This window comes from Topomyia yanbarensis, chromosome 2 (genome assembly GCF_030247195.1).
Source record: "Topomyia yanbarensis strain Yona2022 chromosome 2, ASM3024719v1, whole genome shotgun sequence".
Taxonomy (NCBI): domain Eukaryota; kingdom Metazoa; phylum Arthropoda; class Insecta; order Diptera; family Culicidae; genus Topomyia; species Topomyia yanbarensis.
The window spans coordinates 77,601,549-77,616,728 of NC_080671.1; the positions used below are offsets into that span (position 1 = coordinate 77,601,549).

Sequence of the window (15,180 nt, forward strand, 5' to 3'; positions counted from 1 at the left end):
TGCTGTTTTTGGGGTAGGTAAAGAGTGACATCGATTGTGCGGTATATTTCCGTCAGGTTTCAGGTCAAAATCGAAGGAAAAAGGTAATCAGGTCATCAGAGCCGCGCTGTTGCACAGGGAGAATTAGATCCATAAGCAAAACAATCCCTTTCTTGCAGAATTCGATTTGTCGCAGAGGTTTATCATGGTGTGAGGTTTGTTACAGTTGTTCGGTCGAATGTTGGAACAAAAAGAGTCGTATATCAATTACCACTTATAATTACAGAGTGACTAGATTTACCATTCTCTTAAATAATGATAAAACAAATTTGTCAAGATTCGCAATACGTAACTTTACGTTCTACAATAAATTGCAAGAAATGAGCCCATTGTGCGAAAGATGAGGGACATCGTCATAATAGCTTTCTCTTACCAAGGTAAGCACCAATGAAACCAGGTAAACACTCATGTTGCAATCAGAGGTGTGGTGGGTAACGCATTAGAATAAATTATCTGAATTGGCACGTTCCCCACGTTATTCGTGTTGTCTCATCATATTACTGATGCGAAAGATAAAGAAAGTGAAAGAGTAGAGACATGGAAAAAGACAACACTATACAATCACAACAAAAACATAGACATAGAGATAGGATTCTTCTCTGCCGAAGGAATAATGAACCCAATTGATGAAGGCAATATCTCTTCACCGCATTGGCTATGAAACAATAATATGTCCTAGAGTTTTAGCTCCCTGTAGATAGGTTTATCTCTGTAAGGATAATCAAAAATTGGATTTATGTTGGGTAGTTACATATCATAGGCTATTAGGGCAGCCTGATTGTAAGAGCAAAAAAAATTCGTTTATCGGAAATTTCCTATCGAAGTACTGAATGTACGCAATGCAGAATCGCGAAGCTTTCCGCTTAGAATGCAGTGCCGTATCTACTAATTAAACGGCATGGATCTAATATCATTTCACCACAGTAGACACCAGCACTGGGTCAGCTCTCCAACAAAGAGGTTTCAGCGTAAAATACTATGCATTCTCAAGTTGTCGCACCAGCAGCTTCTCCTCGCAACAAAGAATTATCACAATAGAACGTTTTGAAAGGTAAACTACATGTAAGTGTAAGGTCACTAGAAGAAAGTAATTTTTATGGGCCACATTTCATGAGACGAAATCGAAACGCAAATTCCATAACTAATCTGGTTATAGATTTCGTGCCCTTCACGCGCAAATGTGGTTTTAAATAATGTTCTCCTTAAAAAAGAAAAAAATCGTTTTTACCAAATTTTTTCTCCAATAAGGAGGAATATAGAATTACAGTGATTTAATGTTCAAAATACCTACAGAGCAACAGTAGCTTCGTTTGGATTGTTTTGACTTTTCCCTTCTGCACACAAGTTCGTAGGCCATACTAGCTCTCTTGAATCTAGTTTTAAATCGAAAATTGCGCTAACATTATTTTTTTGGGCGGTAAAATCAGAGTTGAAGAACTGCAACGGACGTGTTCCGTTGCACGAAAAGCACAATTACTGTTTTATTTGGGTTAACTGGGAACCCAAAATAAAAACACCATTGTTCAACATTTATAATAACGTAACATTTATTACATTAAATAAAAAGTGTATTAATACAAATTCCGGCGATGGTCATATGACTATCTTCAGTGCAACCATATACCGTAAATCCAAGCTTATTAAGTTTCCTCAACAAGCCATCTGTGACAAAATTTCATAAAAGTGATGACAGCACGCCCCTTCATGGACATCCGCAGATACTCAGCTGCCTATTCTTTACTTGTCTAAACGATGAGCCCAGTTATCGGTTGCTTAGCATTGCGTGTATTCAGTTCATAGTACATAATGGTGCTTCATGACCTCGTGCTGATTCCAAAATAGGCTTGAAAGACACGTTGTCAATCCATCCAATTCCAAAGACACGATGTCAGAAGCACCTAAACAAAAATTACTATAATTGATTAGTTCTGCGAATCAGCTTTTCCTATGTTATAGACAACCTTGTTGAACACGATGGTATGCTGATATGCATTTTCCACCGCATGAACTGGTATGCAGCCAAGCCGAATGTGGTGGTCAATTAAGCGTTCCACTGGGAATGTATGAATATGCGAAATGTTATCCATGTTTAGTCGCTTAAGTGAGAACTTTCATCACAGTATGTTCGATGTGTTCATATCCATAACACTTGAAGAATAAATGAGAGATTTTCATTTTTCCGGAGACACAACTGTCAACCGCTCATTTGATCGATTGAGTTGCAATTCTGTCCAAGAATCAAATATCAGCTGAGAACTTCATTTTTTTCAGTCGAGTATTTTCTACAACCAGTTCTAATTGAACGGGCATGAAAACCCTCCGATTTCGAAGGTAACTTATTTAATCTCCTAGCCTTGTTGAGACTTCAAACATTTGTTCATTTGTTTTTTCCAACCACTTCGCGTAGAGGATTGAAGGGCATCTCTGCAAGTTACCTCTGTGTCTGCAATTCCAACATAACTTTTGGAGTCTAGCAAGTTCGGCATTTTACTAGAAGCTAGCATACCTCAAAGCGGGCAAGCCTCTTGGTATACTACTACTCCGAGTGGGTTGTTTTATCCACGACCTCGTCCAAATCACTTGGTGATTGGAATATTTGAATAATTGGAAAATAGCTGTAGCTCACAGTTCGTAGATTTAGAATTATGATATGCGACGATATCTAGCGAGAAGTTTAAATGATCAAAACTGATGTATTTATGATCAGATAACGACGGTTCGAGCTCGTTGGTTACGAGCCAGTTTGGCAGTTCATGCATAATACTGTCAGAGCAGATAGTTTCATCTAACATCTCTTCCTTGCCAGATCGTGCAAACGTTGGACGATTTTCAACATTTAGTATATCCAGATTTGTGCTGCTTAAATATTTCATCAGTGCCTCTCACATTGATTTGTGAGCTGCCCCAAATTATGTGATGGGCATTTACGTTTATGCCTAAGCGCTACTGTAGCCACGTATTGTACAGCAACTAAAAGAGACCAAGGGCGTTGGTTTATTATCGCCTATAGCGAATTCCGAAATAAATATTAAAGACATGCCCATAATTTGGATTCCACGATTTGCAAAGAAACAAACCTCTACGGTTTACGAGGTTTTCTTGACACAATACCCCACACACAAGCATTAGACCCATAACACTACGTGCGCGATGGGCATATTTTAGTCCCGCCAGCCATTTAGTCGTCGGCTCGAAGAGGCACATTTACTTAGGGATTCCTGTTATTAGTCGCATATTGCGATATGGCAGGAAGAGCCCAGTGGATCGGGCCGGATTTCACACGGCCTTTAGGTTGGTTTTGTCAGAAGAAACATATTAGCCTGTTATTGGTGTTTTCTTTAAAACACCACTTCACAAATCGAACGGATCGATAGCGGATACAAATCTGTATCGATTTCTTTCGAATTTCGACATGTATATCAATGTTTATCAATCCATATCAATATCAAACAAAAATTTAATGCCAATGTTTTGTGCGAAAAGAAATTTTCAAATGAATGCACAATATAGAAATGCCCCGCGTGATATACATGTACAAAAATACTCTCAAAATTTCAGAGTCGCTATCTTTGTATCCGATTTTAATCTCCAAAGCACTTACCGTGGAAGAAGGATCCTGAAACGGCCAAATCATAAAGAAACTATTTTTTTGTGTGTTGAACTACATTTGATTTGGAACTTGAAACGAATTTTAACAACTTTTCCTATACTCCCGAGAAAAATGTTTCTTTATGACACGTGTGGTTGTTGAATCCCTTAATAGGAATTGAAGTGACGTCGGCCCACGCTTCCTAGAAGAAACAACGAGCTGATTTTGGCAGATACCATCCGTCATCCGCAAGTTGATTTAGCATACATGAATTGACAAGGCATTCATCAATGTCATTAAATAAATAAATTATAAAGATGGTTTGAACATGATCTCTGAGTAAAAAATCAATGTAGCCAAATCGTTATGTTGTCGAGTCGCCTTGCTTAAAGTGCACGTTCTCTTTTGACAAATTAGAATTGCAGAAGATTTTAAAAACTCGTCCTCAACTAATAACCACAGTTAGGGTGACAGAACTCCACTTTGAGGGCATCCCTTGTTTGTTTTCATGGTCAGTGTCGGGTATTCAAGCATGGTAGTTATCACGGCTTATACGCATTGAGTTGAGTGAAAATATCAAACCCTTGTTTCTTCATAGCATTGTGCATTGAGTCGAACGATGCATGTCGAGGAAGGCTGCAAGTAAGATTTCTTTTAGTTTGTAATGTTTTGCGTATAGTTTGGAATGTTTTGCGTTTCGGATTCTCCTTATCAGTAACCAGTACCAGACTTGGGGCTAGCTAGACAATAAATCCAAACTAGCACCAAAGCTGGCACTATTTAGACGCAAAGATTTTTTTTTGCTTCAAAAGAATTCGCAAATTTTCCGACCAGCTTGTGTAACGCCTCTACGATTAATTTGTTGCTTTGATTAGAGCTTAAAAGAATTGACATCCCAGCGTGAACTTGAAAGAGAAACGAAGTTCATTTCATGCCCGCAACAATGAATGAAACGTTTTGTTCGTTTCCCTCATCATTCATTCTTCCGATACAGCGCATTCAGGTTCGCATACGCTCGGTTTCAGAAGTAAACTGAATTTTGTTTCTATGCTGGTTTTGAGAGGAATTATCGAGCGGAAGTGCCCCAGATATGGATTACGCAGTTCACTTATACTCGAAAATGTATAAGATGCCAACTTCTGCCTTCAAACTGTCCACATAATAAACAAACGAATGCTTTGATTTATGAAGGAATTTATATTTCCTATGCACTCAAACGTTCGGTCCTGCATGAAGTTGCCGTCAGTTGGGAAGTTGATGAATGAGGGAGGCGTTGAATCTGAATGTTGGTGTCGGTAAATTCAAGCAGGCTTTGATACGTGAATTGAAATTTGTTTATTGGAGCCTGTCTAAAATACTCTGATTTATTATAAAAGTCAATCCTTTTCTCCCCTATTTTCAGTAATATGGAGAAATTTTGGAAATGATTTATCGTGCTTCTCAGCTTTTGGTATAAATATTACCCCTCCATGCCCAACTTTTTTCTCGTGCACGTATGGTTTCAAAACTATTTTTCCTTGAAAACGGTGGGGTCAAGAAACACGAAAAGCCTTTTTCATAAAGTGCTTCCCTCGCAGTGCTAGAAGCTGCTCAATTTTTATCTTCCAATGCTCAATGCAATTCTCCTAGAATATTTACAATAGTCCAATTGCGTGGAAAATGTAGCCAAAGGCAGTCTAAATTGATAAATTTTATCAATTTTCAATAATATTGCAACATAACGAAGATATATGAAAAATGCATTTTCCGTCGTCAACGTAAACTGTTCCTGGCAGCACTTCCATCGGAATGCAATGAGACTAATTGCAATAACTTTAGTTATAGAGCTGGTCCTTGATACAAACACTGAAGAAGATTACTAGTAGTAATCGAAATACCGGTATCTGTTAAATAGTGAAGTGCAAGTGCATCTAACTATAAAAACATAGTGGAATTAAATGGAAGAAAATCTTTGAAACATTATTATTACTAAAATGAAAGACAATATTCGCATTTACTAGCCTTACTTGTTTTTGTGAGCAAATTTTGCCTTAATCAAAAGTTATAGCTGTTTAAAAACGTTTTTGTCCACAAACAACATGGGCATGAATGGGTTAATGGAGAAAAATAGTTTTAACTTAAATGTTTCTCCAATAAGAAGAAATACAGTATAGTTTTTTGTTCTGAACCACTATAATTAGGATAACAATTAATTTGAAAATTTTCCATTCCATATGTAAAACGTTGGATTTTTTTGTCTCGTGTTCCACTCGTCAGTAACTGATACCAACTTGTTACCAGACGATATATCCAAACTAACACCAAATTGACGCCAGTTAAACATTAAACTCAAAACGGTTCACACAACGTGTGTAAACGCCTAAAGCCAGTTAGCCAAGCACAGAAGCTCTGGGTCGCAGCAAGTTGGTGTCAGTTACTGACGAGTGGAAGACTAAACATTAAAATCCAACTTTTTAAAGTTAGGTTTTGTGCCCTTATGCGCAAATTGGTTATTCTAATTTTTTTTCCTTTCGGAAAAAATAAGGACTGCATGTAATTTGAAATCTAATGATTCCGTTGAATATCACTAGATTGGAAACAACATATCCGAAATGTAGTCACGACACTCCGGTTATGTCACAAACATTACATATCCATCCTTTTTTAAAATTTTCTTTTCTTTTTAAAAGGAACTAACTACTTCTCTATTTAGTATTCTCTGCGGAAATACTGTTGGAATTTTGTTAAATTCTTATGGAACAAACAATATCTATGCTGGTTTGCCGTCTTTTGCTCAAACATAGTTTTTGGGAATATTTTTAGAATTTCCGAGTGTTATTGTTGGAATGTTATTATTAAAAAGTTGAAAATGCAAGAGTGGCAACTCTGGTCACTGGATGGATGGTCGGGGAAAGCGCATATTCGTTTTGGTTATAGTAGTATTAGTAGCAGAAAGGAATAAAAAGACACATGATACGAAAACGAGGCGAGAGAACGATAGTAGTGCGTATTCGTGCGACTGTATTTTTTTTATTAACATTGTTTTTATTGTAAAATATATATTTTTTATTAGTAGTTCATTGGTCCATGTAGTCAAGAAAAAATAAGATCATTACGTGAACTATCTTTCAATTCACGGGCATTTCCGTAGTTCGAGGGGGTAACCCCTGGGGTACCTAGCGTCCAAGGCTAACTCACAATTCACACGTCCTTTCCTTATCTTTCGTTTTAGAGTTATGGTATCTTTGGCAAAGTTGTTGTGCGACATCTAGCGCTTTATTTGATCATATCATATTAGTTCGGAATTCAGTCGTTAGGGCGGCGCTGTTATTAACTTTTAAATGGAGCGAGATAGAAAGATGGTGGCGGAGTGGGCGTAGCGTATTGGTAAATCGATTGCCTTGTACGCAGCGCACCTGGGCTCGAGTCCCGACCCCGCACATAGGGTTAGAAATTTTTCCTAAGAGATTTTTCTAACCCGAAGAGGCGAATGACCTTAAGGTTAAAACCTCTATAATTGAAATAAAAAAAAAAAGATGGTGGCTAGGGCAAAGTTGTATGTCAGGTAACTGTAAATATATCGTCTGAAGGTACCCAGTTTGTAGGTTCTATAAGTTTTGTAATATGACGCATTTTTGAAAACATAATCTGTAAGTAAATGTTTTAACTAAAACCTTCTCCATCTCGAAACATACAGGACCTACAAAGTTTCTCGACGACACCACATTTCTATCTAGCTTTATTAAAAAGTTGATGACAGCGCCGCCCTAGCGACTGAATTCCGAACTAGTATGATTCAACTAAACGAAGTGCTAAATAGGGGAACATGGAGAGACTTGACCAGGTTTTCAGCTTAAACTGCATAAATCTCTAAAAAAGCCTTGAATCCCTCAAAAGTCATGGAGATGTATTGTGCGTTTTCATGATTTTTTGCAGAATTTTTAATTTAATTTTTGAAAAGTTACAAAAGTTTTTCTGTGATCGTTTTTTTGGTCAAGTCTCACTGCGGGGAGACTTGACCAAGGCGTGGAGAGACTTGACCAAGAGAATTTTGAAAAATCATAACAAAAAATAATGACATAAAACATACTGTAATTATTTTTTCCCATATTGTCGAGATCCTTAGGTAGCAGTAAAAAATATAAAAGTGTTGCATTTGATAAATTTCGATTTTTTAAATGCATTTCTGTTTAAGGATTATCTGTACTGCTTGCATTGCATGTTCACACGTCACGAAACCAGTCCTACTATTGCTAACTTTGCTAACTAACTTACTAGAATTTAAAAACTTATGTTTGAGGAGGGATTTTTTTATGGCGGGATTAACATTAACGGTAGATACCAAAGCATAATAAATATCAGGAATTTGTTTATTTGTTTATTTGTTGTACCGTCACCAACCGACCCCTTGGCCCCAATGGTGGTTACTTAAACTAATTACATTTCAGAATACGAATTATTTTAGTTTTTATCGAATTCCTTGTCAGGTTGAAGTCAAACGCCGTCGCCACACTGTTAAACACACGCTGGAGTCCGGTAACAGCGCTCTGGCGCCCATAGTTAGTTCTCCTGAATGGGACTCGCAGAAGAGAGTTATTGCGCAGAGCTCGAACGCGAGCTTGAAGATCGAGGCGTCCGAGGATTGTAGGGCAATCCACCCTGGCAGACAGTAAGTCCGAGACGAACAGGGCTCGAGAGCAGTCCCTCCGGATGCTTAGAGTATCGAGCTGTATTAACTGACAACGGTTTTCGTAGCTCGGCAGCTGAAATCTGTTTTGCCAAGGAAGATGTCGGAGTGCAAAGCGTATGAACCGGCGTTGGACGGCCTCGATTCTGTCGACACCGTTCTGGTAGTAAGGGTTCCAAACAGCAGAACAATATTCCAGTGTTGAGGGAACCAGCGCACAATAGAGAGATTTTAAACAGTATACGTCCTTAAAGTTTTTCGCTATTCGGAAGATGAAGCCAAGCTGTCTTGAAGCCTTATCCACAATTGATGATGTATGTGGTTTGAACGTTAGTGCCGAATCCATGATGACTCCGAGATCCTTGACGTTAGAGTGTCTTGGAATACTCGAGTCGAAGAGATGGTAGTTAAACTGAATCGGATGGCGTTTCCGCGTGAACGTAACGATTGAGCATTTGCTCGGGTTTAAAACCATTCTGTTTAGATCACACCGCGTACTAAAGATGTCCAGTTCCCTCTGAAGAAGCTCGGCATCGGTTTTATCCCGTATTTGTTGAAAAATTTTCATGTCGTCGGCAAAAGAAAGGCGGGGTCCTTGTAATTTGATGTTGACGTCATTAAAGTAGAGGAGGAATATCACTGGACCGAGATGGCTTCCTTGTGGGATGCCGGATGTAGCGAAGAATGGTGTAGATAGACAGTCCTTAATGCTGATTTGGAGTTGCCTTCCTTCGAGGTAGGAACGAAACCAGCGCAGAAGTTGTCCATGAATACCGAGTTTGTCCAGCTTCGCTATTGCGATATCATGATTGATTTTGTCGAAGGCCGCAGATAGATCCATGTAAATAGCATCGGTTTGCAATCCGTCAGCGAATCCATCCATTGCATATGTTGTGAACGAGAGCAGGTTAGTCGTTGTCGATCGTTTAGGCATAAATCCGTGTTGATCGTCTGCAATGTAGTGTTGTTTGCAGTGAAAGAAAAGAGGGTTTAAGACAACCAGCTCGAATAGTTTTGATACTGCACTTAAACACGAGATTCCTCGATAATTGTCAATGTTCGATTTGTTTCCTTTTTTGTGAACTGGAAACATGTGCGCTGCTTTCCAGCAGGAAGGAAATGTTCCAGTATTGAGTGATAGCACAAAGACTCGCCGAAGTGGTTCAAGAAGCCCGCTGATGCACTTTTTGACAAAAATCGAGGGAACGCTATCTGGGCCCGGGGAACTAGATGCTTTCAGCTTGGAATTTGCTGCAAGAATGGCAGCATTATCGACACAAATTCGGTTGATGGTTCGTCCTAGAGAAGGAGTTAGATTTGAAGCGGCAGCGACTTGTTGTGGGGAAAGGTTCTCGTCGGAAAAAAACGCTTGAAAATTTGTCGGAAAACAATTGGCAAATTTCCTTAGTGTCGGTGCCTAAAACTCCATTTAATGACATACAAGATGGTAGCCCGGATTCTTTTCGCTGCTCGTTCACATATTTCCAAAACGACTTGGGCTTGGATTTCAGTTGACGTTCGACGTTTCGCTGATATCTAAAAAAGGCACGTCTGCTTTGCTGTTTGTATTCGTGGTTGAGTTGAAAGTAGTGGTTTCGTAATGCATGTGTCTTATGCTTCGAGAACTTTTTAAATGCGGCTCGTTTGGCAGTTTTTAATCGTCTAAGCACTGTTGATTGCCAGGGAGGGTGTTGATTTGTGCTGACTGTTCGTTTTGGCACATGACGGTCGATTAAGTAGTTAAGAATATTAGAAAACGTCATCGCTGCTTCGTTCGCGTCATCATTGTTAAGATTTTCGTCCCAGTTTATATCCAACAGCGTGCTAACGATGCTGTCGTAGTCAGCGTATCTTTCTTTAACTAATTGCCACTTGGTCAAGTCTTCCCATAAAATCTTGGTCAAGTCTCCCCCATATTAGGTATTGCGTTCAATGTCATGCAAATTCTAGTAATAACTATTCCAATGTTCCAATTTATGTAAAATCATTTCACTGTTTCACAAGGATTAAGATGGCATATTAGTACATTAATAGTAATTAATAGTCGAGTAGATATGTCCATACAAAGTTAGATAAAAAGTTACATGATTTAATGCAAATTTGTTAATCACGTAATATTTTCTGTAAGGAAAGGATTTTTCATTCCCAACTTTTAAAATTACCTTAAGCGATCGAAACAAGTATAAAAAAATTTTTGAAAAAAATTTAAGAATCGAAATGATTGCCAAAAATAGAATTTTGCGCTTGGTCAAGTCTCCCCATGTTCCCCTACCATAAACAACTTTTCCGAAGACACCATAACTCTATAACTTTCCAACCACAATGCACCGTTTTTCTCTTAATCCCTTATTGCTCGGTCAACCTTCACTGGAATTTTCAAAAAAAAATACGCTCAATAATATTGGTGCAAGAAATATATATTAGATAGAAAATAACCATACATAGCAAGTGTGTGAGCAGCTCTTACCCTCAGGAACGATTGTTTGGGCCGAAACATCAACGCACAATGCAATCCAACTAAAAACAGTATTATATCGAGTTCGCCGATATGTGAGCTATAACATAAAATTTACTGATTGCGAATCGATAGGCTACTTTTTCTTCAAACCTCGGAAAACTTGAATTTCCATAAGACTCAATGTTGGGTTAGCCCCTTTTGGGAGTCCAGCTAGTACTGGGGTTACCTCCATGGTCAACTTTGACTGGTAATAGCAAATGATCTAAAAATTATTTTCAAATTTCTTAAATAGCGGTACACGTGGATTACTTAGCACTATCGAACAATGCAAAAATGTCGATTTAACCCTTTTATGCCCAACTTTTTTCTCGTGCATGTAGGGTTTCAAAACTATATTTTCTTGAAAACGATGGGGTCAAGAAACACGAAAAGCCTTTTTTCATAAAGATAGGTGCTTTCCTCGCAGTGCTAGAAGCTGCTCATTTTTTACCTTCCTATGCTCAATACAATTCTCCTAGAATATTTGCAATAGTCCTATTGCGTAGAAAACGTAGCCAAAGACAGTCTAAATTGATAAATTTTATCAGTTCTCAATAATATTGCAACATAACGAAGATATATGAAAAATTAATTTTCAGTCGTCAACGTAAACTGTCCCTGGCAGCACTGCTCCATTGGAATTCAATCAGACTAATTGCAATAACTTCAGTTTTAGAGCTGATCCTTGTAACTGTTAATACTCAAATGAAAGGCAATAGTTACAGTTATTAGCCTTACTTGTTTTTGTGGGCAAATCTTGCCTCAATCAAAAGTTATAGCTGTTAAAAAACGTTGTTGTCCACAAACAACATGGGCATGAATGGGTTAAAAAAATGTGAGTTAGCCCCTTCTGGACGCCAGCCATTTATTTGTTTGACCGTCGTTGTGCTATCAACCAGCATCGGCAGTAGCAGAGCAGAATTTTTGGTGCCATGGCCTGTACTAAACTGACAGTCCGCCAATCCACCAGAAAGAAAGCTCCTCGAAAGCAATTAGCAACAAAGGCGGTCCGCAAAAGGGCCCTCGCTACCGACCATGTCGCGCTGTGAGAAATTCGCTGCTATCAGAAGTCAGCGGAGCTATTAATCCGCCAGTTGCCCTTCCAGCGTCTGGTTCGTGAAATGGTCGATTTGTTCCACGATATGAAATAGTGTGCCATCCACGTCAAGCTAGTAACCATCTTGCCGAAAGACATCAAACTGGCTCGTCGGATCCGGATGAAACTTATACGTATAGTAAATATAAAGGTTAATCTTCATGGAATGAATATATCACAATTATTATGAAAAAAACACAGAAAAAAGGCTGAAAATTTCATCAGAATCGACCCAGAATTGTAAATTTGCCAAACAAAACATTGCGATAAAAATTTTTGTGTGCATTGTTGGAGAAAGCAATCTAATGAAAAATAAGTCATTAGTCACGACAAAATTTGCTAAGAGTACCTAACCTCGAAAATGCCAACGGAAGCCAAGAATCGTTTCTTCCAAGTTGGGAACACTGTGTGTACTCCTAATTTCAAGGCCATCTTAATTCACAGTGCCTAGTGTCTCCGAACTAACAAAAAAATATGATGAATATATACTACTACAAACACACTTATATCTGATCATGGTCTAATGATTGAGTTCCATACTTATACAACCCTCATCGACCAAGTACAACAGTTGACTGAGCTGCTATTTCGACCTGGTTTCCTATCTCACGCTTCAAATGTGATCGCACAAGATTATCAATTCGTTCGGCCTTTTAACTATGATTGGAACTAATGAAAATTGGTTCAACTAGATACGGTTTACCACATAACACTTCGACGGAGGTAACATTGAAGAGCTAAACTCGGATCATTCACACGTGAGCTTGAACAAAAATTTCAGTTTTTCCCAACTAATTTCAAGTCAAAACAAAGTTGTAGAGATTTTGAATCTGTGTGGAAAAATCCACACATCTCCATTCGCCCCAAGTCCACACGATCGTTCGTTTATGGCACCGTGCCGGCATCAACAGAACAAAAGAGCTGATGATGCCTGCCCCGTTCTCCGACGTCGATCTAAACAATTGGAGTTTAAATGTTGCTTTCTCTTTCGTTCCCACTGCTTACTCCAGCCAGTCTGTTAATCCGAATTTCATTTGCAGACTCGAAATACCATGTAGGTACATTCCTCTGTATCTATCATTCTTCGCGTTCTACTATCCAAGGCTTCGCGTCTACCCGGGATACAATATCGTCTCTATGCAAAACGAACGATCCTGTCTGCGTCTCTGCCTGGCCTACTCCGTTTGCCTGGACCTTCAAGCCGCCAATCGATCGAGTGTAGTTCAATTTTCACCATCAAGCATTAAACAGCAAACGTCAGCTAGCTCACACGCCTTATTTAAACCGCGCTGTACGCCGAAAGCCGATTAAGATTACCGTGCGCCAATTTACTCTAGCAATTGCGTGCCCGCGAACCGTGTGGTTATGTGTTTTGTGTACGTGTTTTCGATTGTTTGTATTGTTCATGCGGTTGCGGATTGGGCGGAAGATTGATATTCCCGAGTGATAGCCCCAGCGTAGTCCAGTCAAAACTTCCAACCCCGACAAGCCGGGAAAATTGGCCAATGTAGTGCGATGCAGTGAAAGTTTACATTTTTTCTGCTGTCTGGTTTTGTTATCGCTTGTTGGGTGGCGTTGTAGCACATTTTCGCTAATAAGTTGTTACCGTTTTTCTTTCCTGAGCCGGACGACCGAGACTGCCGCTGGAACGGAGGGGTTTTTAGTCATTACGGCACGGTAGGCTTTTTGCGATTGATTTTTAGCGAACAGTTCAACGATCCGCTCGAAAGTGGATGCACACGTGTGTTTTGCCTGAAGAGGATTTCTGAAGACAATGGAAACCGTCGGAGTTCAAAGTGTGGTGGACTATGAAGAACCCAGTTTCAGCTTCCACTTCGATCTCAACTCGCTCAGTGAAGAGGATTTCCACACGGTCATTAGCTCGTTAGAGCAGACGAATACGAGCCAACAGCTGCCGCCAATCGGCGAAGATGAAGAAGATTCCGACGTTGATAGTTTATATGAACAGTTGAATTTTGCCAAAGTGGATAGTTTTAATGGATACTCAAGTGTAGAGGAGACATCCTCGCAAACATCATCAAATGAATCGCTAGCCTATACCAATGCGCTTGATAGTTCAAAGAAAGAAGAACCATCAATTCTTAGCACTCGACCTAGTTTGCTAAATATATTTTCGTACTTCGACGAAGATGTCACTTTCAATTTCGATGACACCGTAGAAGAGCAAATCGCCGAAGATTTCTCCGAATTTACTAACCAATTCGAGCGAAAAGTGTCGGTATCGTCGAAAAAAGTGACCACATCGACGAAGAGTCCAAAGTTTAAAAGACCATTCCGCGAACTAGACAAAAATTCGCTGAACGTAAGTAAACCTCCGGCACGTCCCGGGCGACTGAGTGAAAATTTGCTTAAAATTTTCGAAAGTAAAACTGAACCCCCAAACAATGCAAATGCGAAGGCTAAGGTGTCATTGAACCAGTCGTTGAACTTACAGCCACCGCCGAAGAAGGCACCAATCATTCGCAACAAAATTAACCAGCTGTACGGAACTCGGAAGAAAGTCGATAATGACTCAATCAATTACACGCCGAAGAAGCTACGGCCAACCAGAGAGCCTCCTCCGGTCGAGACCACCGCTAGCACCCCGGTGTCAACAGTGAAGATTGTGAACGCAACCCGAAAGGTTCCCTCGTTAAACAACTTGAGTAAAAATCTCAGTTCTGACTCCGTTAGATCGGTGAACCGTGATCGTGATAAGTGTTTTGTGCGAGACATCAACGAATTATTCTTGCACTATCGAAACAAACTCGAACCATCGTTCGATCAGCAGCAAGTGCAGCAAGCCATCCAGCAAATCGAAAAGCTGGATCAACCCAAACCAGTCGAACCTATGGAGGAACAACTGGATCCTATTAAGGCGACGCGTAAGAAAACCCCGGAGGAAACCGCTCAACAGATCCACTTTCGGCTTCAAAATCAAACCTACCGACTGAGGATGCGCAATCTCATCGACAGTCAGAGTTTCGTCCAAATAAGCCCCACCATCCGGAACCAACTGTTTCATCTGGACAAAATATTCAACCGATCCAGCCTGAGCTTAATCCACATGGTACTTTCGCTCATCCGGGAGAACGTCTTCATGGGAGATCGAGTCACCATCGACCTGCAGACGATGGATTACAATCGCTTCGTCCAGACCATGTCGGAAGGATCGTACGGAATCGATTCGATGGCTACCACCACAATTCGCGAGAATTGTGTTTCTGTGGAAATTATAGCCGTCGACGATAACGACGACAATGGCGACGCTGCCCCGGCCAAACCGATCAAGA

The 15,180-nt window shown here is 39.8% G+C and overlaps 1 protein-coding gene across 1 annotated transcript in view; it reads left to right on the plus strand.

Annotated features, from left to right (window-relative positions):
* Nucleotides 1-15,180, plus strand: part of LOC131678496 (uncharacterized) — a 399,580-nt gene that overhangs the window by 367,998 nt on the left and 16,402 nt on the right. The gene's annotated exons all lie outside the window — the stretch shown is intronic.